This window comes from Lissotriton helveticus, chromosome 1_1, assembly GCF_964261635.1.
Source record: "Lissotriton helveticus chromosome 1_1, aLisHel1.1, whole genome shotgun sequence".
NCBI classification, from domain to species: domain Eukaryota; kingdom Metazoa; phylum Chordata; class Amphibia; order Caudata; family Salamandridae; genus Lissotriton; species Lissotriton helveticus.
In genome coordinates, this window is record NC_136057.1 from 1,696,596,616 (window position 1) to 1,696,621,296 (window position 24,681).

The 24,681-nt window shown below is 48.8% G+C and overlaps 1 protein-coding gene across 1 annotated transcript in view; it reads left to right on the top strand.

The window, feature by feature from the left end:
• LOC144831437 (methyl-CpG-binding domain protein 5-like) overlaps nucleotides 1-24,681 on the top strand; it is a 339,083-nt gene that overhangs the window by 107,905 nt on the left and 206,497 nt on the right. The window lies entirely within an intron of this gene.

Consider the following 24,681-nt stretch of genomic DNA (forward strand, 5'->3'; position numbering starts at 1 on the left):
TTGCATCTCGACATTCAACTATACTTCTCTTTATCCTCAGTCAGTCCTGTTCTTCTAGGTTTGAGAAGGCGTGTTCAAATCGGTTGTAAATTGGAATATTATATATAGGCCTCAACTCGTTGTACCCTGGATTGGAATTTACATTAGGACTGAAGTGTGGCCTCTCGCTGTAGTTGTGCCGAGGCATAATGGGGAAGTGTGGGTAAGGTGTTAGATGTCCCATGGGTTTAGCCTGGTAGCACTGGGCTTGGCCGTTCACAGGATTGAAATCTTGGGTCAGTTGATGGAATGGATATAAGTCCCTGATTCCAAGATTTCTCTCCTGGAATTGTGCGGCTGGATTAGACATGGGATTGGGAGTTGGGGCTAGATGTCTATAATAATAACCCAGGGGAAGCAAGGTCGTATTAAACTCCCAGGGCGAGGGTAATGGTGCATTAGCAAGAGTTTTTTGGGCCCATTGTGGGGACCTGAAGTTGATGACTACGCAGTCTCCCTCAAACTTTTTTCTCAGTGGGCCCACCCACCCGACCCTTTGTGTTTGGATAATCTCCCTTGCTCCTTCCATTGGGAAATTACAATTAGTGGATAACCAGTGGAGAATCCTATTAATAGGGTTATGTAGTTTTCCTCTTGGTCATTCTTTAGTTTAGGGACATTCACCAAAATCAACACATATGCCCCGCATTCAGGGGGAAGATTGATGCGGATAGGCATCTTCTTCCTATGATTTGAAGTGTTAGATTCAGGTTGGGCTGTGGGATAATTTTGGGGATTGTTCCTAAATTGATTGGTTGGAGCCCTTTTACTTTTATCAGTGTTAGGGTCCATCCTTGACACACTGGCTGTTTTGGTTGAGTTCAAATTGGGGGCCTGTTTTGGTAGGGGTTGATTTTCACTAGTGCTGGGTGTGGACGTAGTTAGATTTAATTTGTTATTGCCAACTGTTTTAGAATTAGTGTTAATATTGGGACCACTATTTTTGGCCTTAATAGGGCCTAGTGTCCCATTAACAGCTTTGTTAGTAGAAATCTGCCCTGTACACAGTTTTGATACGTGATCGTCCAATACTTTCAACCTTTTATCCAAATTTAGAATTTGTTGGTTTATTGGACCTAGGAGTGTGGACAATAGTGTCTCCATCCTCCCCCAAAATGCCTCATTCCCTGATGCTGCAGTAACTTCTGTGGATGGAGTTTTAGCTGCCATGGTTTCGTCTTTTCCCTTGATCCTTTCCTGTTCTACGGGTGCAGGAACCCTCCGATTGCGCTTGCGCCCTCCTTTAGTTCTGTGTGTTTTTAATGGAGACTCAATATTTAGGTGCTTCATTTTGCTTTTTGCTTTTTGGCCCCTGGTTCGCACGGGGATACTGTCACTTTTATCTCCCTCAGTAATTGATATATCAGAATCCACCTGTGAGTTGTTACCATTTAAACATAGGTGGTCGTTAGCCAATAGTGCACAGGAATCTTGACTAATGTTTGTATCGACCCTAAGCAAAGTAGGAGTTGATGATAACCTACTACTTGGGGTAAATTGTGGCGCTCGTGCCGAGTCCACAATTATACAGTTCTCATTTGGATCTGTGCCTGGGAGTCCTGCATAAGAAGCAGCGAGTAAAGAGTCCATGGAGTTATCCTGATTCAACAGAAGGGGGGGCAAACTGGATGGGAGTGAATAGCCTCTTTCTGTGTTCTGAATGGCAGTCGCAACAACATCAATTGTTTTCTGGAGCATTTTATCAATGGCGGTCAATGTTGGCCGCGGGGTAGTAATAATTGATGGGTGGGCCAATTTAAGGGAGTCTTTTGGCCTAATGACAGCCGGTGTTTTTTTCCCCATAATTCAAAAGCAGTTATATAGGCGATATACAGTACTTTGTCACTGACCTGACATAAGTTCCACCGATAATGAGAAGGGTCAGCTAAGGGGGGTGGCCCAGCCCAGCCTCATCCGGCCTCTGACGGCCACGGACGGCCCGCCCTTAGCCCGGCTCACGCCCGCGCGCGTCCCGCGACGCGAAGGGAGCGTCCTGTTCAAGTAGCGCCTCCGGGCACGCTGTGGCCGGAAGTGGGAAGTGGCCGCAAAGCTCCCTGGGAGCTGTAGTCTCAAGCCGCGAGGTGGAGTGCGGTAGCGGCGAGACCACAGCGTTAGGGACCCAGGAGCAACTCAGCAAGCGTCTGCCTCGCAGGTAGGAAGCCCTCCGACTGGTCTCTGTGCGTTTATCTCCCAAAGGATCTTCTCTTGCACTGGGTGGTGGAGAGTGAGGAAGAGGAGGTGGTTGTTGGAGGCCTTGGTGGGAGGGAGAATTAGCCTTGAATCTTTGGAAAAGTATTTCTTGTTGGAACGAGACTCTAGTATGGACAGTCATGTTTGGGGGATAATTGTAGAGATTCCCATGACCGTATTCCTTCAGTGCTACTGCTTTGAGATTGGTTAGGGCATGTGGGGGTTAAGTGGAGTGTAAGTAATAAAAAATGGCAATTGTTTTTTTACTGGGCACCTGGAATCTTGTCGGAAGTCTTGAGCCAATAGTTTTCTTCGCGTTTTATTATTCTAGCACGTATTGGGTTTTTAACAGAAAATTTGATGTAAAAAATCTTGTATCTTTATTTTGTCTGATCTAATAGTTGAAGACACGAAATGTCTCTTCCAATTATAACCGTAGGGATAGTGAAAGCAACACCATTCGCCTTTTCATCCCTCATTTTAGACAGTTGACCTATATATCTATTTTGCCGAGATATGCTTGATTGTTTTTGAGATGCATCGCTGGGGATAATTAACAGGGGAATTAGCGTTGACAAAATGTATTTTATAAACCCTGTCATGATTTGTGTAAAAAAAAAAGGTAGAAACAGGTTAGTAGGGAGAATGCAGCAGAGGTAATATGAGGCCCCTCGAGGCGGCTACGTGGGAGTGTGGTTAGGCCTTTGGAGGAAACAGTTTTCTCCACTTAAGTTGTTACGCCCTCGCAGTCGGGGATTCTGGGTCCCACAGTATCGCCTTTTGTGCGTGTGCGTTGTCATGGGTGAAATAATACCACTTTCCCTACATTGTTCATCTGGGACCGTGCCAAGCGGGTCTAGTGTCTCCCAGGGCCTTTTCTCCCCCGTCTTGGGAGCCTTTGCTTTGTCTCCCGTTTGCAGAAGGCATAGGCAGTGAAAAGGAATCTTTATGACAGCAGCATCCCTCGCCCCTCCCCCACAGTCAGCCCAGGCATTCTTCACTCCTGATGTCATCCTGCAGACTTGGGAGATGACTTTGATGCTTTCTTCATAGGGTAATAAAAAAATCCATTTTACAATTTAGGAACGGTGCAGCTGCTTTTCTACCTGCAGATTTCCAGGGACCCATTAGGATTGCTTGCGTGCAGTTGACAAGTAGCAGGATGTCACGTGTCACACAATCCAGTCCTGGTGTTTAGACAACAGAAAATTGCGTTTTTGGACTGGAAGCCCTTATGAATTATGGGAAAGCAAAAATACATATTTCATCATTCGTAGTAGCATGGGGTGGATGTTTGTATAATATGGTCGGAAAGCCGGAGAGTTGCATTTTTTTTTTAATTAAGACGCTTGATGCGTTAATGTTTTTTTCTCCCAACAATGCATGTGTCTTTCTCTAATTTGAACCACTGTGTGTAGGTCCTCAATTTCAGCTGGAAACCTGAGAGTGGTGCTATAGAAAAATATGGCTGTTCAGAAGTGTGAAAATCTGCATTCTCGCCATCAGTGTGGATGATGAAGTGTAAAATGTAGCTATCAAAGTTGCAAGTTTCAGTTCTATTAAGGACACAGAATCGAGGATTACTCATTAACCTGCCTCTCTATTACTCCGCAGCCATTTTCTAAAATTAACACATAAGAAACATTACATTCCCATGAACCAAAAAGGAAATAAAATGAACATTCCACCAACCACTAACCTCCACTGTTCATAATGTCACGTACAACTCTTTCCTCCTTTTTCTTCATGCGAAGCACCTGTCATTAATCCTCACAATTAACTCCTATTTCCCCTCCACACCTTTGTCATTAGAAACACGCAGTCACCTCATCCCACGCAACTTCCCTTCTTTATCGTGTACTACTTTTAAACTGCAAGCATGCAAACATCCAAATTGAAAACCACTTGGTAATCATTAAAGGTATCACTACATACTTCAAAACTTAGCCTTTCCTTGGATGGGCCAGATCATCTAGATTAGTGTTCTTCGTGTGGAATGACCCCCACCTCCTTGTCCAAATGCAATTCCAATAAGTTTTATTCAGTTTCAGACATAAAACCATAAAATCACAACAATAAAAAGATATATTTAATCATAAGGAAATCGAAATCAATAACTAAATGCATCGTAAACCTTCCTGTGTTAAAAACAGTTTGTCAAATATCGATATAACACATTTATTTTTAAAGTAATTGGTACAGAAATATATATAAACATACAAAACTCACTTTAATCGATTAACCACTAATATTCTTACATATTATTGTAGCCTTCCAATTATAAAAAATAAAATGGTATTATTGCAGGAAAAGGGTTTCCAAGCGATGTGCAGGCGACTTACTATTGCTACATGGGGGGATTTGTTCCTGGGGGGGGATGTTTCGGTCCATGGCCCTTTTTAGGTCTCGCCTGTCGATGCGCATGCGCATCGAGCTTGCGAGACTATGGGGGCTTATCCACTCTTTATCCAACTTGCAAGGAATCGTGGCGATTCCTTGCAGTGCACGAGAAATTGAAGCTCAATGCGCATGCGCAATGAGCTTCAAAGCGCGTGCACAAGCCCCCAGCCGCCTGCATTGCCTGCTCTCTCTGTCACAGCCTCCCCCAGCTCCGCCTCCTCACTTTTTGATTGCACGGCCGTTAGGCCGTGCCTCCCCTACTCTACTCCCCCCTCCTTCTCCACTCCCCCTCACGAGTGTCACGACGCACCTCCGGATCCGCCCCCTCCCCATTTTCTCTGCCTGCCATGTCGCGTCGCATTTCTCCTCCCCCCTCCCCCCAGCCGCCTGCCTTGCCTACTCTCCCGCCCCCTCACTTCTTGATTGCACGGCCGCTAGGCCGTGCCTCCCCTACTCTCCTCCTCCTACTCTCCTCCCCCCTCCCCTTATCTGGCCTTCCCTCCGTCTGTTCCCTCTCCCCGCTCCGCCCCCTCCCCTGCCCGCAGGCTGTTCGAGACAAGACGAGAATTGAATTCCCTCTCAATAGGTAGGATATTTTACATTATACACCACTACCTGTAAACAAATGTGACAGAAAGGTAAAATAAAGTCACGTTCCAATTAGGAAAAACATTAGCTGTAGCTGGAGCTCGAGTCAAGGATACCCGTGTTGTACGGCATTCTTTTAGTCTGTATCATTCTTTAATCTGCTCTGCCTGTAAACGGTATATTGACAAACTAATGTAACCAAAAAGCTCGTGCTCAGTTAGTTCGTTGTGTATCAACACGTATAATGGCCGCCTGCATTGCCTGCTCTCTCTGTCACAGCCTCCCCCAGCTCCGCCTCCTCACTTTTTGATTGCACGGCCGTTAGGCCGTGCCTCCCCTACTCTACTCCCCCCTCCTTCTCCACTCCCCCTCACGAGTGTCACGACGCACCTCCGGATCCGCCCCCTCCCCATTTTCTCTGCCTGCCATGTCGCGTCGCATTTCTCCTCCCCCCTCCCCCCAGCCGCCTGCCTTGCCTACTCTCCCGCCCCCTCACTTCTTGATTGCACGGCCGCTAGGCCGTGCCTCCCCTACTCTCCTCCTCCTACTCTCCTCCCCCCTCCCCTTATCTGGCTTTCCCTCCGTCTGTTCCCTCTCCCCGCTCCGCCCCCTCCCCTGCCCGCAGTCTGTTCGAGACAAGACGAGAATTGAATTCCCTCTCAATAGGTAGGATATTTTACATTATACACCACTATCTGTAAACAAATGTGACAGAAAGGTAAAATAAAGTCACGTTCCAATTAGGAAAAACATTAGCTGTAGCTGGAGCTCGAGTCAAGGATACCCGTGTTGTACGGCATTCTTTTAGTCTGTATCATTCTTTAATCTGCTCTGCCTGTAAACGGTATATTGACAAACTAATGTAACCAAAAAGCTCGTGCTCAGTTAGTTCGTTGTGTATCAACACGTATAATGGGTGTCGGGAGAACACACCTAATGGGTCTGTCTTGAGAGTCGTCCCAAAAGCGATTCAGTTGTCGTCAGCTTCAAATGTTTTCCTCTGGATTCAATCGGTGTTTTAGATTTTTGGATCTGTATAAGTTTCATTATGTTTTTAACAGTTACATTTTACTTCACCGGAGTCTCGAGTTTATATTAAATTAAACCTCGGGGCCCTGTCCACTTATATTCCGTCCATACAGGGCTAGGTGAGCAGTGTCTTAAGCTGTGCGCAGGTGCAAAAGAGTAAAGTATATTTGCGCGCTTGTCTGAAAGAGTAGTTCATCACAGTGTAGCCTCCTCCCTCGAATCACGCTGTGCGCATGCGATCAGTATTTCATGTTGCGCATGCCTATGGGATACACGCATGGTACCTTGATGAAGCTTTTTTTCAGGGAATTGTGTTCATAGTTGGGGTTTCTGGGTGAACCCCAACTCACCCTCACTCACCCTCAACCCCTCACCCTCAACATCAACCCCTCACTCACCCTCACTCACCCTCACCCACCCTCACCCTCACTCACCCTCACTCACCCTCACTCTCACTCACCCTCAACCCCTCACCCTCACTCACCCTCAACCCCTCACTCACCCTCACTCACCCTCACCCACCCTCACCCTCACTCACCCTCAACCCCTCACCCACCCTCAACCCCTCACCCTCACACAGTGCAATAGGTCTCGGAGCATTTGAGTTAGAGCTTTTAGAAATGTTTATGGCTTTTTTTTTTTGTAATTCTTTAGCATTGGCTACAGGAAACAAAAATGCTAAAGATTTACAAAAAAAACCCATAAACAATTCTAAAAGCACTAACTCTAATGCTGCGAGACCTATTGCATTTCCAATGCTTGTTTTTTTTTTTAAAGATGTGCGTCCCACACCGCTTGCAGTTTTTTTACTATGTACGGTTGAGGCAGGGGATGAGGGAGGTTCTGCCTGACTTTCCTCTGGAACCTGAAATACTAGCTCCACTGCATCGCATGTTAAGTTCCACAGATGGGACGCATTTGGTGTCCGGCATATATGGTAGTATTAGGGCGCAGCGGCAGGGGATTGAGGGATCAGCCCCTATGCAATGGAGCGAGGATATGGGAAAGGAAATATCTGACGACCAATGGCTATATTGTTGTGGGGTCACAGAACATATTTCCGCTAGTTGTAGATTCAAAGTTATCCACTATAAGTTCTTGCAACAGCTGTATTACACGCCTGCAAAAAAATATAGATTTCAGCTGTCTGATAACGACAGATGCGAAAGGTGTAGAAACACTGGAGCAGGATTCATACATCTGGCATGGGAGTGCTCGGAGGTATGGGAGTATTGGACACAGGTGCATGCAGTCCTTGAGAACATGTTGGACATCACACTGGACAGAGACCCATTGATCATGCTGTTAGGATACACTGCGCATGTACCCAAACACTGTAGGAAGTTTTTAGACACTACCTTGCTGTTAGCTAAACAGAGACTGGTCTGTCGCTGGGGAAAAGGGAGGGCTCCAAAGTTTAAGGAGTGGCTCAGGGATGTCATATATTGTCAAGAGCAGATCGACATTCATGCTGAGACTCAACCATTGGCCACTAGGCCCAGAGATATATGGGGGCCGTTGCAAGATTATCTTATACGAACTGTAGATCGGGGTTCAGAAGTGTCATCACAGAGTATTGCTCAGGGGCAGGAGGGTGGAGAGGGACCGGCCTAACTTCCATGATGTACATTAATGGAGCAGGCACTGCTGCTATTGGATGGTCCGCGGGCAGGGGTGTATAACTGATTGTACTGTTGATGAGAAATGTTGGCCCTCCAGGATGTCTATTTAACGGTTTGCTCTGGCATGAGACGTATTTATCTCCTTTTCCCTCTCACAGTGTATGCCATGCCTGTATTATATAATGGGGATCGATGTTGCCCTATCTGAACGAGACAGATGGGAACTGATGCTTGCAACTGATGTAAGGACCATGAAGGACTTTCATATGTCACGCTTCTGTTATTTATGATGCACATGATGTACTGGACAACTCTATGACATTGACTAAATTTCAAAATGTTACAAATAAAGGTTTTTAATTTTTTTTAAATAAAAAATAATAAAGCAGAGCTGCTCGGCATTGTATACATTTGGAGCGTCACAATATCAGTTTTAAGAATTGTGTTGGGGGTACCTCATAACATTTACAACAAAAAAGTAACGTGTACTGTTTACTTACACCATCACACGGCATCTGACAAGGGTGGGTGACCAGTCATTTACTCTAGGAAGAACACACAGCGATGGTTGATGTTACATCTGAATCGGGTTAAAATAAAGTTATGCTGAGGGGTATACACATGTTCCAGATAAAATTGTATGCCCTCATTGGTTAACACCAGGCCATAAATTAAAACCCTAGGCTTTCCACACTCCTGGTAAAATCTTTTGTTTTCCAACAAAGTAATTGAGATGTGTTTTATGTCTTCCTTTGTAACACCATATAGGGTGTACACACTCTGCCACAAAAGGCCTTAACATTTTTGAACTATGGAATTTTAACTGCCTGATCCAAAGTTAAACTTTCAGTAATAAGTTTCCTATTTGAACATGACTCAGGCTGGGTCCGAATTCTGTGCCAATTTATTAAAGGGCATATCTTAATCAGATCTTAAAGAAACTAGAGATCCAATTCCCTGTGACAAACATAGGTAGAAACACTTTGTGGAACGGAAAGGTACTTTCTTAGGCAGGCTCTTTTGGCGCGCTGTAGTTTTTCTAAATTGTTATAGTGCCAAACACCTGCTCCATATTGGGCTAGGGAGGTGCATTTTGCTCTGTATTTAATAGACAGCTGTTTAAGCGCCTTTCTCCCTAATTATGCTGGAATTGTATTTAATGCAGCAATTGATTTATTCATCTGCATTGTTCAAACTGTGACCAACTACCTCCAGGTGCCTCGGGCATCAAACAGACCCAGGTAGGAGAAGATGGATGTCTTTGCAAGCTTAGTAGCCCCTACTTTAAACTGGTAAGACTAATCCGCCATCGGACCTCATTTTATAATAAAGGTGTTTGACAGATTCACTCTCCAGTTTAAGGAAGCCATATATTTTACAACTTAATCAATCAAAGATTGGAGACCCATGGGCGTATGAGCCATGAGTGCTGCATCATCTGCATACAGAGGTGCGGGTACTGAACTCTGGCTAATGTATCAAACATCCATGCTTACTTTCTCAAGGACCCTGCTCAAGATAGTGATCTAAAGTGTAAAGAGAAAGGGCGCCAGGACCCAGCCCTGACGTATAGTAAACTGCTGTGTACACTCCCCATTAATCCCAAACCTAACTCTGGCATTAGTGCCCAAATAAAATCCTCTTAAAAATAAGTAAGGGATGCTCAGTGTCCATGTTAGTCATCGCATTCCATAATTTGTTGTGCAAAGTTCTGGGGGGGCACCTTTCGGGACCAGAACCACTGGGCTGGACCACAGGCTGCATCGTGGACTCAATCACCCCAAGGGCAAACATTTTGGTGACCTTCTCCTTAATGTAGGCCCTTACCCGGTCAGTCACTCGGTAAGCCTTATGCTTAATGGGAGGGCTGTCCCCGGTGTCCACGTCATGGACACACCAATCAGTGACACTAGGCACGGGGGAGAACAGATCACTGAATAGTCCCAACAGTTGGTGACAATCACCCAGCTGCTCAGGGGTCAGTGCGGGGGAGAGGACCACACCTTCCACTGACCCATCTCGCTCCGCTGCACACAAGAGGTCAGGAAGGGGCTCGCTGTCCTCCTCCATCCCAGCATCGGTGGCCAGAACCATGCTCACCTCCGACCTCTCAAAGTGGGGCTTCAAATGGTTAACATGGAGGACCCGTAAGGGGTTCCTATGAGACTGCAAGTCCACCATGTAGGTAACAGGACTTTTGTGCTCCACCACCTCAAAGGGGCCGGTCACTTGGAGCGCGCAAGGCTCCAATGGGGCCATGACTCAAACCTTTTGTCCAGGCTGAAACTCGATCAGAGTGGCATTCGGATCGTGCCAGTGTTTCATCTCCTCCTGGCTGGCTTCCAGATTTACCTCAGCAAGTTTCCTGAAACGCCGAGTCTGGTTTCTGAAGGCCTGCATGTAACTGAACACATCCTGGGGAGCTTTATTGGGAGATTGCTCCCAGCCTTCCTTGACCAGACTCAGAGGCCCTCTTACCGTGTGACCATAGAGCAGCTCAAAGGAACTGAACCCTAAGGATTTCTGTGGCACCTCACGGTAGGCAAACAACAGGCATGGCAAGAGGACATCCCACATATGCCTCATGGGCTCACCTAGGCCCATAATCATGCCCTTAAGTGTCCGGTTGAATCTCTCAACCAGCCGTTACCCTGGGGGTGGTAAGGAGTGGTGAACTTATAGGTCACCCCACACTCCTTCCACAGAGGCTTCTTGTACTTGGAGATGAAATTAGTTCCCCTATCGGACACCACCTCTCTGGGGAATTCCACACGGGAGAAAATCCCCATCAGTCCCTGTCCCAACACTGGGGCCGTCACTGTCTTGAGCGGGATGGCCTCAGGGTACCGGGTGGCATGGTCCACCAAGACCTGGATGAACCTGTTGCCCATGACTGTCTTGGGATCCAGAGGCCCCACAATATCGATGCCTCTCTCGAATGGGGTGCTAACAACAGGGAAGGGCTGCAGGGGGACCTTAAGCTTCCCCCCACTCTTCCCACTTGCCTGGCAAGTCTCACACATCCTGCAGTGAGCATCTGAGCTCCTACGCATCTGGGGCCAATAGACGTGGGAGACCAGCCTCTCAAAGGTCTTGATCTGCCCCAGATGTCCGGCCAATGGCACATCATGAGCCACCCCAGGAGGAAGATTCGGAAGCGCTGGGGTACCACCAGCACACGGGCTGACCCAGTCTCAGCAACCTTAGGGTCGCTGTAAAGGAGGTCATTTTCCCAAAAGATCCAATGTGACCCTGTCCGATCACCTGCGGTCTGGGCGGTGGCCTGTCGTTGCACTCCCTCCAGAGAAGGGCAGGTTCTCTGTTGCTCAGAAAATACCTCCCTGGAGGGCCCCCCTTCCTGCTGCCAATGGGTCAGCTGGGGTAGGTCCCCCAGTTCAGCCACCTGTTCCCTGTAGGTCCTAGGGCATCCTCCTCAGGGTCTGCCCTCTCCCGGACTGTGGGAATTGGAGGGGGTGGTTTCCTCTCTGAGGCCGGGATTTGGGCCATAAAGACGGGCTCCTGCCCAACCTTCTGAGCTGTCATGGACCGCATGGTTGCACACGCCCATTCAGGCTTTCTCTCCATTATAGCCCAAGGGGAGTTCTCTAGATCATTGCCCAACAGACAGTCTACCGGCATGGTGGATCTCACAGCCACTTGGAGAGTTCCTGAGAACCCCCCCCCCCCCCCCCTCCCCCCCTCCCCCCTCAAAGGGAACCTTAGCCACCTCACACTGGCTCTCTAAGTTGCCGGCTGACACGATGGGTCATAACGCATGGGGGACAATCTGCTCTTTGGACACCAACCTGGAGCTGACAGCAGTCACACTAGCTCCTATGTCCCTGAGAGCCTCCACCCTATGGCCATTGATGGTCACCCACTGCCGCTACTTCTTTAGTGTTATGAGGCAATGTGGGGTAGGAACCTTCTCGAAGTCTCCTAGCGATACAAGGGTCAACTCTATGGGATCCCATATACCTTGGACCTCCATCTCCTCCCCCCCCTGAGCTACGCTGGCAATATGGCAGAATGGTGCACAGGGTGGTGTACGAGGGGGTGCTTTGGAGTCCCTCTGGGGACACGGGACACTGGGGATCATAATGCCAGTGGCCCACTTGACCACACTTGAAACAAGTGAGTGGCTCCCTCTGAACAGGCCTACCTGTCGGGGACACTAGCTTCTTCTCCGGGGGAGGTTAGGACACCACTGTTTGGTTCCCTAAGGAATTACTTTGGGGCCCTTTCTGGAACACCCTCGGTTTACACTTGTCCCCCCACTTCTCTGCTGGGGACCCTGCCCACCATTGGCGCAGTCTCCCACAAAACCTTTGCGGACCCCGGTACTCGCCCAGCAGTCTGCCTCCTCATCAAGCTTCCAAGTATTGGCCAGCTTGCTATCAATCAGGTGCTGACGTAGCTCCGGAAAACAGTTACTAGAGAAATGCTCCCATGCAAATAAATCGTACAACTGCTCAAAAGTTTCCACCTTGCTACCTTTTACCCAGCGATCCATTGCTCTACAGAAATGACACATATTCGACCCACGTGGTACCCTCTAACTTCTTACAGGTCCTAAACCTCTGCCTGTACATTTCTGGGGTCAAACCATACCGGGTCATCAGGGCTTCCTTCATATGGACATACATCATCCTGCTCTCCTCAGGCAGGTCCAACTGAGTATCCCTACCATCACTCACAAAGCGTCCCCACAACCCCGCTCCCCAATCCTTCTCAGGACCCAGGAGTTACTAAGGGCATGCTGCCACCAGAGGGGCGGGACCTGGACGCTCCTTGCCCTGATCTCTATTTCCCTCAACATTCTTTCATGCTCCATTTTCATTTTCTCAAGTTCAATTGACAATTGATCCTTTTAATGTCTAACTTTTTACTCTCCAGGTCCTTCTGTCCTTCTAATTTAGCCATCTCCAAACTATGCCTCCTATCTCTCTCCCTGTCCTCCAGCTCTTCTTGGGTCAGGCTCCTTTGGGATATACTAATATCTGGATTGAAGGGTGTTCTATCCCACCCCCCTCTACTGCATCATCTGGCTGTCCTCCAGCGTTCTCCTCCTCATCCCCGGCGGACTCTCTCGCTTCCCAGCAGGCCTTTAGTGCCTTCTGGTACTCCTCCTGCCTAGAGAGGCCTATCACAGGGACTGCGATTTGCCTACAAATGGACTTCAGCTGTTTGGCAGTATAGGTATCTAATCTTTCTTCCTCAAAGGTGAGATCCTCCGAAGCATTGGACGTTGGCTTTTCTCTACTAGTTGTACTCATGGCTGCTATCAACAAGTCACTACTAAGACAACCAACCAATCAAACACAAAAAAAATTGTGGTTGCGCTTGTCTACACTCACCAGTGGTGTTTACCAATTATTGTACGTGGATCACAAAGGCAAGTCCTGATCCTCACCGCTGACCGCCAGTGTTAGAAAGGGGGGTCTCTAGTTGGCACAGGCTGGCGCCACTGTCCAAATAGGGACACTTCTTCCTGAGTCAGGGCAAGTGGGTCACCCCTTTCGATAACCCCTGCTCAACCCTGTGGTAGCGTAGCACGAGCAGTTAGGCCGGTCTCTGAGGCAGTGTGTGAAGTGTTTATGACCACGTACAATAAGGCAGTAATGACACCACAAAAGGTCACAACTCGGGTAGGTATCGAAAAATAATATCTTTATCTAACAGTTTAACTCGACTCTCAAAGCGCTTCAACAATAACAATTCACGTCAACCCATAGGGACTCAAAGATATGACAACGTATCGACCAAATCGTAACATCGACTGATTCAGGGACAGTGCCTACGTGACCCGTTGCGCACCAGGTACCTGTCATTGAAAGGGGGACAACACGCAGCTTCTCAAAGAAGCGGAGACGGTGACAGGCCTACTCCCAGCGACCACAATACGGGCGGCAGAGGTCTGCCACGTGCATCCACACTGACTTGGGCACTCGGGGACAGTCGGGCTCTCCGCAGTAGCAGCACGTGGCTGCGGCGGCCCGGATTGGGGGAGGCAAGGACTCTCGTCGTGTTGCTCCATGGTGGGCGCACAGCAGCAGCTCTCTTGGCTGCGGCGGCCCACAGGACAATTTCGGGGGGGGCTGCAAAGTTGTCAAGAGTGCGGGCACTCAGCGGCTACAGCCCTCTCTCAGCTGCGGCGGCCCGTGGGACAATTCCAAAGGGGGATGAAAAGTAGTCAAAGGTGTCAAGATTGCAGGCGCTCAGCGGACTACAGCTCTCTCTCAGCTGCAGCGGCTCACTCAACAAAGCACGATGATGCACAGTAACACAGGGTGATGGGCAGTCAGCAGCTAATGCTCTCCTCTAGCTGCGGTGGCCCACGGCACAGCTCATGGGGATGCAAAGTGGCCAGGGGTGTGGGCACTCAGCGGCTACAGCTCTCCTCCGGCTGTAGCAGCCCACTGGACCCCGCACAATGGTGTACAGTAACAGAAGGTGTGGGCACTCAGCGGCGACAGCTCGTTCTCGGCGGTCCACCGCACAAATCACGAAGGTGCACTGTAGCAAAAGGTGTGGGCACTCAGCGGCTACAGCTCTCTCGTGGCTGCGTCAGCCCACAGGACAAATCACGATGGTGCACAGTAGCAAAAGGTGTGGCACTCAGCAGCTACAGCTCTCTCTTGGCTGTGGCGGCCCACGGAACAAATCACGGTGGTGCACAGTAGCAAAAGGTGTGGGTCTTCAGCGGCTACAGCTCTCTCTCAGCTGCGTCGGCCCACGGACAAATCACGATGGTGGCTCTCAGCGGCGACAGCTCTCCTTCAGCTGCGGCGGCCCACACGGATCCTGCGGAAGGTAGGAGGGGGCAGATTTAGGCGTGCTCTCGTCTTAGCTGCTGTGTCCTGGACAGATTTAGCAACGGAAGGTTCAGAGTTAGGCGGGCGCTCAGCGGCGGCAGATCCCTCTGATCTGGAGCCCTCCCCTCCATTGACAGTATTCATTTACTTGCTCGGAAGGAAGGAAGGCACCATGATCTAGCTCAGAAAGAGAACCCTCCTAGAGAGTAGAACTACAATATAATGGAGGCAGAGATGGACACAGATAGCTGGGCCCCCTACCCTCCATATGCACATCAGTGTCACTGACCATGTGAGTGAAATCTTCCCTAATCACCGCCTCTTTGCAGGCAACTGGCACTACATCAGCACTGATTTCACTTTTCAGAGGATCATCAGGAACTGAGACTACACATAACCCCCACTGTCACCTCCCTCCAGAGATGAACTTCGAAGACAACAGTCTTTCAAAAACCTCTCGGCGAGGTTGCGGGGCAATGACTGAACAGCAGCAGAGGATTCCACAGCGGTTGCTGAAAGACCGGTAGGAGGCTGATGTACCAAACCGTCCTGAACACCCCCAACCATCAGAGCCCCTGTGTCAACATAGTCCTTCTTAAGACATTTGAGGCCCAGAGAAGAGGACATAGCTAAAAGTGATGAAGCAGCAGAACCATGCCTAGAATCCTCTGTCACCGCTTCGGAGGCAGTCTTGGGCATTTTCCGCAAAACCCAGTAATAGCTGAATGGGATTTAAAACATTGTTGCTGAGAGCTTCTAGAAAGGCAGGAAGATTTACTTGCTTATGGGTTTTGTCGAGGGGATGAAGAAATTACTCGCTCAGAACGCATTTCCTTCAAAATCATAGTACTGTCATGCAACTTACACAACCACCCTCAGGCAGCGGTTGGAGTCCAAGTCCAGGCTTCCAAGAGGCTTCCAAGAGACATGAAGTGGTCCAACAATGATCGAAAATATGAGCAGAAAATAGGCTCTCCTCAAGGGGCTCATGCTGCATCAACCAAATGCCAGCCGACTCAATGCCACCAGGGTGGCCTACGACCTAAGCCTCTGCTGCACTCTGTAAAGCCACTGCAACACAAGATCGCAAAGCCCAGTTCCTCAGCTCATCAGCACACCATTGCTGCTTGCGTCATCAACACCACTGTCTGTACTGCTGTATTGTTCCCGCATCAGCCTCCTGCCTTCTGGATGGGGCCAAAAAGAGTGCTGCAACTGGCCAAAGAAGAAAGTTGCAGGAAAAGAGGGGAACCCCCCTACACAGACAAACTCCCCTTCTGGGCACCTAGAGGGAGAACTGTATGCTGAGACTAGCTGGCTCGAGGCTTGTACAATCGCTGGCTTGTGGCATGTGGCTCGTAGGCTCAAGGTCTGCAGTGATCAAGGGCAAGCAGGGACCCCTCTTCCCTAGAGGCCGAAAGAGCTTCAACACCCCAGAAGACTGGCCAGGGCGCCCCACAGGAACTCCTCTGTCCCAGACGGAATTTGGACACTAAGCAGACACAGACTTGGGGGGGTGTACACAGTAGCACAAAGCGTAGAGCAGGATACTGGGTATGGGGCTTGAAGCCCATAAGCGCATAGCACCCACCTGTCTTCCTCTGCTCTGCTTTGCCCTGCCCAAAATCCTTGCTCGGTGCCCCGAAACACAGAGGGCAGAGGCTCAAAAAGCCATGGAGCACGAGGCTCGAAGCTTGCCACTCACTGCTTCACTCCCCACCAAACGGCGTCTGACTTCAGAAGGTGTGGCATTGTCTCCTTCAATAAACTCCCAGACCATGCCCTCCTGAAGAGTACCCGCCCACTTGGTCCATCCAAACTCAGTTAATGACAAACTTGTACCTTCAATAATGTTAGTTCTCATTGATAATTGTTCACTCTGCGGATGTGCTATCTCTGAAGTCCTGCATCCACTGGCATGGGACTCCAGAAACCTTTTTAATCGTGCTGTCATGGAGTTGAGTATTGCCACTTGCGTCCCATGATGTCTCCCCTGCCTCACGTAACAATAATTGGATGTGATGACACCTTGAAATGTATTGCTCTGCCCACCCTTTCAATGCCTGATACTTTCAGCTTCCGCTTGGCTCAAAAATGCAAGTACGTACCATACCAAATGGAATTAAAGGTAACATTCTCTGCTGAATGGTACACTTCCTCTGCAGATTAATGTTTGAAACATTCACCAGCAGTACTCAACCATTTGGATGAGTACCTGGTGGATAATCATGGATGGTTCTTAGCAATAGCTTTATGTCTGTCTAAAGGTAGAGCATTCTAGCTGGTTGGAAATATGTACTGCTTCAGGATAAAGCTTTGTAATGAAGGCAGTTGAAAGGACTCTATACTGTTTGGATGGTAGAGTCAAGATACCCTCCCTGTGTGTCATGCTGTATGTTTGATCATTTTACGTTGTTTTTATTATATTGTTCTTGGCTGATTAATTCAACATTTTTTAATTGTAATGTATTTGAGTTGAATGCATCGACCCCGCCATTAAGTTGGTAGCTATTCAGATGCACCCTTCTCCTCATTCATTGGTTCTTTATATTGCATCCTTCCTTCATTGCTGCTTTTCCTTTCTTCCTACTGCGTCATTGGCTTGACTTCTACTCCTGCTATTTTTCGACTCTTGCATCACTTAATTCTCCTGTATTTTCCCCTTCTCTTCCAGGGGATCCTCATCAATAGTCATAAGCATTAGAATATTCCCGCCCATGCGCGGGACCCCGGAAACAATATATTATATGTGCCCCACATATATTATAGACATATATATAAATATATATATATATATATATAAAAATAAGCAATTGCAGCCAAATAAACAATAGAGCTGTAATATGCAGTGAAGAATTTCCACAATACAGTGAATTCTGTATTAGAAACATGAGAAACAACACCAATGCTTGTTTAGAAACTGTTTTAATGCTCAGAAAACAGTAGAAATTCTCATAACACACTGTAAGCATATACAGCTCCCAGGCTGCATTGCAAAATTCCAGTCTAAAAAGACTGAAAAGCTAACCTGTAGCTGAATGCACAAAAACTGACGCTGTGCCTTTAAGGCACCTCTGCCCCTAGCTTCCCATCATGCCTCAGGGGTTACAGTTAGGTCAGTTGTTCTTTCCGGCTCCTTCAGGAAGGACCCTGGATACTCAGCTCCACACTTTTCTGCCTTTTCCAGTCAGAAAATCTTCAAAAGAACAATTTTTTGATTTACTTTGACTTTTCACATCATAGTCAAGTAAATAACTGCTTAACAGTCAATTTTTTGTGAGGTTTTCCTTTCAGGATGCCCTCATTGTTTGATGATTGCCCTTCTTGTGGCCACAAGAAGGCAAAAACGGACTCTCATGAGGTCTGTATTTTATGCTTGCCAGAGGATCATGATCCTAAAGGCTGTTCTCATTGTAAAAAGCTGTCTGACAGAACACTTAAAGACAGAGAGAGGAACAGGCTCTATGGTCTGGCCCAGAGATCCATGAGAGGAAGATCTGCAGAGAGGAAGAGTTCAAAGAGACCCAGAACTCCCTCCAAAGGCAAGTCAGAGCGTCCATCTACCTCAGCACCGGGCTCGGCGCTGAAAAAACGACATCTGATGGACGGTTCGAGAGAAAAAGCTCCGTCGACGTAGAGATCGGCGTCGATGAGGAAATCGTCGTCGAAAAAAGGTTCGCCGTCGTCGAAGAAAGCTCCGCCGTCGTCAACTAGGCGACGATCGGCGTCGAGAGAAGCCACGAGATCGCCGTCGACGAGAGGTTCGGCGTCAAGACATAAGTCAACTCCGCCGCCGTCAACCAGGCGACGGTCGGCGTCGAGAGACAGATCACAGTCGCCGTCGTCTCGACGTCGACAGGCTTCGAAGAGTGTAACACCTCCGTCGACGTCTCCACGGAGGCGCTCGGCGTCGAGGAGCAAGAGCCCCCTCGGACGATCGACGTCGAGGAAGGGATCATCTAAGGCACGTCGGCGCTCGTCGTCGAGGATGTCCGATCCTCCGCCGTCGCCACATGCCAGGTCGATGACATCTCTGTCGCCGACAGATCAACGTCGGCCGACGTCGAGAGCTCCGTCGACGGCAGGACTAGACCGTTCGACGTCGAGACCTCTGTCGACGGCAGGACTAGACCGTTCGCCGTCGAGACCTCCGTCGACGGCAGGACAACGCCGTTCGACGTCGAGACCTCCGTCGACGGCAGGACAACGCCGTTCGACGTCGAGACCTCCGTCGACGGCAGGACAACGCCGGTCGACGTCGAGGGATATGACTCCGCCGTCGGCGCATCATCACCGATCGGCGTCGAGGGACCACAGATCATCGTCGAAGCATTCAACGCCGAAAGTTATCGCCTCGTCGACGCCGCAGAGGCGTTCGACGTCGAGGGAAAGGCTTTTGAGACGTCCTCCAACACCGGTGAGACGGAGATCGCCTTCAGTGCCTTCGACAATCCGAGTGACACAATCTGCTTCACTCCATTCCTCCTCAAGTGCCTCGGGGTCAACGGGGTCATCTTCTAGGAGTAGGAGTCCGGTTCAGAAGAATCCCCAGCGGGGTTACACTTCACATATAAGACTCTCTCCAAGATGGTATGCTCTGTTGAGTAATTGGAAGGATTCTAAGGCACCAGAGAGACTTCAAAGGTACCTGAGTCCAATCCACGGGTCTCCTCTTCAGCAACCAGAAGAGGCAGAGCGATCACGCTCACGAGAGAGAAGAGCGGACAGGTCGCATGCCCCTAGGGTCTCCCGATCGCCAAGGAGGGAGCAACCCAAATCTCGAACACCGAGAAAGGAGGTACGAACTGAGAGATCGAGATCTCCAGTACATCAGAGGGTATCACGTTCTCCTCGAAGGGAGGAACGACCTAGGAGATCACCGGGGAGGAAGGAGCGTTTTCACCACAGGAGTAGAAGAACTCCTTCATCCTCCCCTCCATCTTCGCCTAGATCTTCGAAGGGGGACTACTCTCCGACGCTGGCAGACAGTCCTCGCTCAAGAGCTTCCCCTCTGGACGACGTTAACACGTATCTGGACGTTTTGCAAAGGGGTGCTCACAAGCTGAATATAGAAATGACCACTCCAGAGGTGTCCACTACTGTGATTTTTGAGACTCTTCATCACAAATCATATGCAAGGCCGTTGCTCCCATTAGTCCCAGGAATAATGGACCCAATCAAAGAGGTTTTCCTCACGCCAGCAACGATCAGAGCAGTACCGGCACGTATCCAAAAAAAATATAGGCCGGCTGACTCAGATCCTATCTTTGTTAAAGGTGAGCCTGCAGCGGACTCAGTTATTGTAGCCTCAGCTAGGAAGAATCACACGGTCGCTCCCTCTTCGTCAGTTCCTCCTGACAAAGACAGCAAGACGCAAGATTCTTGGGGACGCAAGGTATGCAGCACAGCAGCTTCATCCCTAAAAGTCTCTAGTGCATCAGCCCTTCTGGGAAGGTACGATAGAGCCCTATGGGACTCCATGGAACGATTCAAAGAGAAATTGCCCAAGGAGGACCAGAAGGACTTTGAGGAGACCGTGACGGAGGGCTGTTTGGTGGCAAACCAAATGATTAGTTCATCAGCAGATAACGCCCTTCTAGCTGGACATAACTACTCACATGGGATATGTGCGAGGAGATCCTCTTGGCTACGTTTAACTGGGCTCAAGCCAGATGCCCAACAGCGCATCCTCAATCTGCCTTTTTCCGGATCTTCACTCTTCGGGGAGCATGCCGATCAGGAAATGGCCCGGATGAAGACCGAGTTAGACACAGTAAAGGCAGTAGGTCTGGAGAAACAGAAAGCACCGTTCAAACGACGCTTCAAGACCAACAAGAACCGGGGAGGCCAACAGAGGGTTCAAACCCCTCAATGGTCTCAAAACAAGCCGCAAGGAAAGCCGCAATACAGAGGAGGAAGGTCAAGCAGAGGTAGAGGCGGACATAATCAGTCCTCTACCACACCTAGAGGAGGCAAGGCCTGAGCAGTGGCTTCCTCTGTCACCGTTACCCACTCCAGTGGGAGGAAGTGCTGCACATCATCTGGCAGAGTGGGTCAGCATCACGAAAGATCGGTGGGTGCTGAATATACTACAAAATGGATATGCACTACGTTTCAGGAAGAAACCACAACCGGCTCCTCCAACAAAGTCTCGCTCGTACCAACTAGAGCTCCTCAAAAAGGAAGTGAGCGTCCTCTTAAAGAAAAACGCAATCGAAGTGGTACCCCTATCCCAAAGGGGGAAAGGAGTGTACTCAAGATATTTCCTTGTTCCCAAAAAAGACCAAGAAGACAAATTCAGACCAATTTTGGATCTTCGACTCCTCAACAAAGTGGTGGTCAAAGAGAAGTTTCGCATGTTGGCACTCCACCAAATATGTCCTCATCTACAGATCGGAGATTGGATGTGTTCGGTGGATTTACAAGACGCGTACTTCCACATTCCTATTACACCAGGTCATCGAAAGTACTTGAGGTTCCTGGTAGGGTCCAAGCATTACCAGTTCAAAGTGCTTCCATTCGGACTCAAATCCGCACCAAGGGTCTTCACCAAGTGCATGGCAGTGGTAGCGGCGTGTCTACACAAAAAAGGTCTCTTTGTGTATCCATATCTGGACGACTGGCTCCTGAAGAGTCCATCTCCTCGACAAGCCACCAAAGACTGTCACCTGTGTCTCCAACAGCTACACAGGCTCGGCCTCCATGTAAACTCAGAAAAGTCGATCCTGCAGCCCACACAAACTATCCACTATCTGGGAGCAGTTCTAGACACAAAGTTAGGAAGAGCGTTTCCTTCGCAAGAGAGACTTTCTTCCATGGGACGAAAATGCAAAAAGTTACTTCAGATTCCTCGTCCAAAGGTGCGAGACGTAGCGTCTCTGTTGGGCTCCATGGCGTCCTGCATCTTCCTAATACCGAACGCCAGGTTGAGGATGCGGCCTCTACAAGAGTCGGTGGAGGATCAGTGGGACCAAGCGACTGGAGATTGGGAGGATCGAATCATTCTGTCTCAAGCAGCGCTGACCTCAATACAGTGGTGGACTCGCCCTCGGAATGTCCTGCAGGGAGTCCCTTTTCAGCAACCTCTTCCTTCGCTGTCTGTGGTGACGGACGCATCTCTAGAAGGCTGGGGTGCTCACATGGGTCATCTTCAGATTCAGGGTCGCTGGTCGACCAACCTTCAGACATACCACATCAACATGCTGGAGCTTCGAGCAGTTCATCTGGCGCTCAAAGCGTTCTTTCCAGCAATAACAACGGACAAAGTCCTGGTTCAGACGGACAACACTACAACTATGTTCTATCTGAACAAGCAGGGAGGAACTCGATCTCGCCCTCTGTCTCTGGAAGCCCAGGCAATCTGGCACTGGCTTCTGGCTCGGGGACTGTCGGTGGTGGCAGTGCACCTTCCAGGCGAGCTAAACACAAAAGCAGACGCACTCAGCAGGCACTTCGAAGATCAGCCAGACTGGGTGCTAAACGACGAAGTGGTCGAAGAACTCTTCCGTTGCTGGGGTCGTCCAGACATAGACTTATTTGCGGACGACGAAAACGCCAAATGCCACGCCTTCGCGTCCAGGTTCCACTGGCCAGGGACGCAAGGGAACGCTCTCCTGCTGGAGTGGACAGGGATGTTCGCTTATGCTTTTCCCCCTCTGGCACTGATTCCGAAAGTGGTGGCCAAGCTCATCAGATCGAGCATGGACATGATCCTAATTGCTCCGGATTGGCCGCGACAATGGTGGTATCCTGACCTGTTACATCTGTCGCTGTGTCCACACAGACGGCTGCCGTGCAGGCCAGACCTGCTGAGCAAAATGGACGGGAGGATCCTGCATCCCAACCTCCAGTCGCTGAACCTGACTGCATGGCTCCTGAGGTCTTGCAATATGGACACTTAAATCTGCCTCCGGAATGTATGAATATTTTAAGAGAGGCAAAGAGACCTTCCACAAGGACGTCTTATGCGTTCAAGTGGAAAAGATTTTTCATTTGGTGTAAGGACCATGGCTTTGATCCCACCAAAGGACAAGAAGAGGTAGTCCTACCATACCTCCTATACTTAGCGACATCAGGGTTGAAATACGCTTCTATTAGGGTTCATCTATCTGCCATAGTAGCGTACAGAAAATCACCTACACAAACATCGTTTTTTCAGGTCCCGGTGGTGAAGGATTTCCTTCAGGGATTAAAGAAGGTCTATCCCCCTGTGAGAAATCCTTCTCCTCCCTGGGAGTTGAACCTGGTTCTCTCCAGACTGATGTCTACACCGTTTGAGCCTGTACACAAGGCCTCCTTGCAACATCTCACTTGGAAGGCGGCCTTCTTGGTGGCAATAACCTCTGCGCGCAGGGTTAGCGAGATTCAAGCACTCTGCACCAAGGAACCTTACACTGTGTTTCACCACAACAGAGTAGTAATGAGGGCTCACCCTTCTTTTCTTCCAAAAGTGGTATCGGATTTTCATATAAATCAAACGATTACCCTTCCTTCGTTCTTTCCTAACCCATCGACCCCAGCTGAGAGGTCGTTGCACTCGTTAGATCTTAAACGGGTGCTAAAGTTTTACCTAGAAAGAACGAAGGACACCAGAAAGACAGACCACCTCTTTGTCAATTATGGTGCAATGAGGTCCGGGTTTGCAGCAGCCAAAAGATCCATCTCCAGATGGATTGTCTCTTGTATCAAACTAGCATACCAGCTGGCTGGCAAACCTTTGTTGCAATCACCCAAAGCTCATTCCACTAGAGGGAAAGCAGCCACAATAGCTTTTTTGCATGACATTCCTATGTCAGAAATATGCAAGGCTGCGACATGGAAATCAGTCCATACCTTTACAAGGCATTATTGCCTAGAGTCTGATTCCAGAGCGGATTCTCAAGTAGGGCAAGCCTCCTTGAGAAACCTATTTGGGTAGAATAAGGCCTATTTTTGGGCCTACGGATATTAATGTTATCTGTTGATTCCTTTGCCCGCAGGGATGAGGTGAGGCTCGCTACTCTATTCTAATGCTTATGACTATTGATGAGGATCCCCTGGAAGAGAAGGATTAGTTACTTACCTGTAATCCTAGTTCTCTTCCAGGGGTATCCTCATCAAAGTCATAAGCAACCCTCCCGCCTCCCCGGGCAAAGGACTTTGTTTATTAAATAGGAGATGTTTTTTAACCTGTTATTACCATGGTTTGGTTTTCAGTCTCCGAAAAGAACAACTGACCTAACTGTAACCCCTGAGGCATGATGGGAAGCTAGGGGCAGAGGTGCCTTAAAGGCACAGCGTCAGTTTTTGTGCATTCAGCTACAGGTTAGCTTTTCAGTCTTTTTAGACTGGAATTTTGCAATGCAGCCTGGGAGCTGTATATGCTTACAGTGTGTTATGAGAATTTCTACTGTTTTCTGAGCATTAAAACAGTTTCTAAACAAGCATTGGTGTTGTTTCTCATGTTTCTAATACAGAATTCACTGTATTGTGGAAATTCTTCACTGCATATTACAGCTCTATTGTTTATTTGGCTGCAATTGCTTATTTTTATATATATATATATATATTTATATATATGTCTATAATATATGTGGGGCACATATAATATATTGTTTCCGGGGTCCCGCGCATGGGCGGGAATATTCTAATGCTTATGACTTTGATGAGGATACCCCTGGAAGAGAACTAGGATTACAGGTAAGTAACTAATCCTTTTTCTCCCTCAGCATTAATCCTGAATTCATTCTGATTCCTCTTGTGTTCCTGTGTTGCTTATTCCTCTGCCCTTGCCTTCTTACCTTGCTTTACCTCTTTCGTTACTCTTCCTTACCACGTGTTGGGCCCTTTCCTCATCCTCCTGTTCTGCTTTCATTCTTACCCACCCTCTCTCCTCTTTGCTTTCTTTCTTGCCTTCCTTCCTAGCCATTCTGCTCATTCCGTCCCTCTTGCCTTACTTCCCTCCCTCTTTCTTGTAACTCTTACCTCCCTTCCTTCTCTCTGCCCTATTACTTACCCAC